Below are 2915 nucleotides of genomic sequence, written 5' to 3'. Positions count from 1 at the left end.
GACAGGGCAAAATTAGTCCCATTTTAGAGATGAGGAAATAGAGTGAGTCTGGCAAGGGCCAGATAGTACATATTTTAGGCTTTGTAGGCTTTATGTCTCTATTGCAACTACCCAACTCGGCCATTGTAGCCCAAAGCAGCCATACATAACACACAGACAAATAAGCATGACTGTAGTTCAACAGTCTTATTTACAAAAACGGGTGGAGCAAGATTTGACCTGTAGACAATAGTCTCCAGACCCCTGGTTTTAAATGACTTATTCAAGGTCATAGGCCTGATGAGTATTAGAATTGGGATAGAATCCAGATCACCCAACTTTGAAGACAGTGTCTTTCACCACATTACGCTGTGGCATATTTTATTTATTATTTGTTTGTTTATTTTTTTTTTGAAATGGAGTTTCACTCTTGTTGCCCAGGCTGGAGTGCAATGGTGCGATCTCGGCCCACTGCAACCTCCACCTCCCAGGTTCAAGTGATTCTCCTGCCTCAGCCTCCCAAGTAGCTGGGATTACAGGCATGCAGCACCACGTCTGGCTAATTTGTATTTTTAGTAGAGACAGGGTTTCACCATGTTGACCAGTCTGGTCTTGAATTCCTGACCTCAGGTGATCTACCCGCCTCAGCCTCCCAAAGTGCTGGGATTACAGGCGTGTGCCACCGTGCCTGGCCCGATTTATTTATTTGTTTATTTATTTATTTATTTGTTTCTATTCAATTTTTCGAGACAGGGTCTCACACTATTGCCCAGGCCAGGGTGCAGTGGTGTGATCACAGCTCGCTGCAGCCTTGACCTCCCAGACTCAGGTGATCCTCCCCCTCAGCCTCCCAAGTAGCTGGGACGACAGGTCATGCCACCACACCCAGCTAATTTCTGTATTTTTTGTAAAGATGGGACTTTTGCTTTGTTGCCCAGGCTGGTCTCGAACTCCCGGGCTCAAGTGATCCGCCTGTGTTGGCCTCTCAAAGTGCTGGGATTACAGGCGTGAGCCACCGTGCCTAGCCCACATAATTTATTTTGCATTTATTATATACTACCTCGTTTTAGTATCTTTTATGTCTATATACTGTCTCCTAGTGGTCCAGGAGGCACTAGAGTGGTATCAACAGTATCTGACACAGAGTAGTCATTCAGTGAAAGTTTATTGACAAGCATAATAATGTCGCAATCTAGTTCTATTTCGTTACTTTGGACCTGGCTTACTCTGAGGTGGGCTTAAGTGTTTGTGTGAGTTATTAGCATTAACTGAGGAGGATGCACACGCCTGTGCGTGTGTGTGTGTGCGCGCGCGCACTCTCTAAGGGAGGTACGTTTCCCACAGCCATTAGATGTTAACTTAGGTGAATAACCATAAATGGATATGTATAGGCAGCATACAAATAAGAGGACGGGTGTCTCCACAGTGGAGAAGAAATTTAAAAGGAGCTTTTTCAGTAGGTCTCACTAGCACGAAAAGGCATCGAAGCTGACATAATTTTGTAGTCTAAACCCTGCAGGTGTTTCCCATATCTTTATTGGTTTCACTTTATGTAGTTAAATTAGTGGGAAGATGATATAGGAAACTCACAGTCTGTTCATTTCTTTTCCTTAGCACTTATGCAGACGACGTGTATGAATCAATCTATTTTTCGTCCGGAGAGATCTCAAAGAGCCTGTTCTTTCCTAAGAAAAGACAGGAAGCGTCCTCAGGAAGTGCCTACTTCTCTCATTTTCCATCGAGAAAGAGGAATGGCTCAAATATTTATCAAGGATTTCACAGGATTAAGGCGTATGAAATGCGGCTGACCTTCTCAGAGGCCGAAGGACTTCGACTCCATGAGGGGGCGAGAAACGTGTTTCGGGGGAATTTTAAAAGTCAATGAGTATTTTGCTTTGTCAGGTGTAGAGTCCAGGCCCGGGGAAGAACCGCAGCCAAGCGAGGCCATAAAGGACGTTGCTATGGTTTCCATGCACGTCGTCTCCCTCAGCCTGTTTCTTTGCGCGGCGCTGGCGATTCCGTAGTTTCCGCTTCCGGTAGTGAGAACCCTTCGGGTCGGCTAGGTACTGAGGACGTCAGGTGAGGAGTTGTGCAGGCTTTGGGTAAAGGAAGGCTGGCTTGGCGAGAGGGCAGGTTTGCGGGCTTTCGCCCGCTTTTCCAAAGACCAACAAAGAGTCCTTTCCCAACTCCCAACCCAACCGCTTTTGGAACTATGCGGTGGTTGGGACCCTGCGGCGCTTCCTTGTCGCTCCTGCCCTTCCCATGCCCGGCTACCATCTCTTTTCTTATCTATGCGAGGATTTGGATTGGCAGTGAGAATGAGAGATAACGATTCGCGTCTGCTTTCTAGGATGACTTCTGTGTGCTCCATCTCGCGCGTCCCTGAGCATGTTGAATTTCCAAATCCTAAATAAGCCGCGCGGTGTAGTTTGTATTATGTTACGTTTCTCCTTCTAATTTCCTCACGCTTTCTCCATCGTCCTTTAGGCTCTACAGAGTGAAGGTTTAAATCCAAGGTCATGGCAAAACATCTGAAGTTCATCGCCAGGACTGTGATGGTACAGGAAGGGAACGTGGAAAGTGCATACAGGATCCTAAACAGGTAACTGTTAAGGGACCAGAATCATGCCTAGACTCTCTGGGAAGTGCGGTGGTTATTCTCTTCCTTCCCCTTTCGTTGATTGTTCTCAAAGCAGTGCCAGCCCAGGTGTTCACAGTCTCTTAAAACGTCTCAGTCCCTCAGTTTATTATCTTAAAAATGAAGTTCTGGGCCGGGCGCGGTGGCTCACGCCTGTAATCCCAGCACTTTGGGAGGCCGAGGCGGGTGCATCACATGAGGTCAGGAGTTTCAGACCAGCCTGGCCAACATGGTGAAACCCCATCTCTACTAAAAATACAAACATTAGCCGAGCGTGGTGGCAGGCGCCTGTAATCTC

General features: G+C 47.0%; 1 long non-coding RNA gene across 1 annotated transcript; it reads left to right on the top strand.

Moving 5' to 3' along the window:
* The first annotated feature begins 1954 nt into the window (after positions 1-1954).
* LOC108521224 (uncharacterized) lies at positions 1955-2559 on the top strand. Its single transcript, XR_001883146.1, has 2 exons — positions 1955-2058; positions 2467-2559. It is a non-coding gene; the product is annotated as an uncharacterized LOC108521224 (long non-coding RNA).
* Positions 2560-2915: the final 356 nt, after the last annotated feature.

Source organism: Rhinopithecus bieti, unplaced genomic scaffold (assembly GCF_001698545.2).
Source record: "Rhinopithecus bieti isolate Rb0 unplaced genomic scaffold, ASM169854v2 scaffold_58881, whole genome shotgun sequence".
In the NCBI taxonomy this organism is placed as follows: domain Eukaryota; kingdom Metazoa; phylum Chordata; class Mammalia; order Primates; family Cercopithecidae; genus Rhinopithecus; species Rhinopithecus bieti.
The sequence above is the reverse complement of the archived record's forward strand: the minus strand, read 5'-3'. Positions and strand labels throughout refer to the sequence as shown.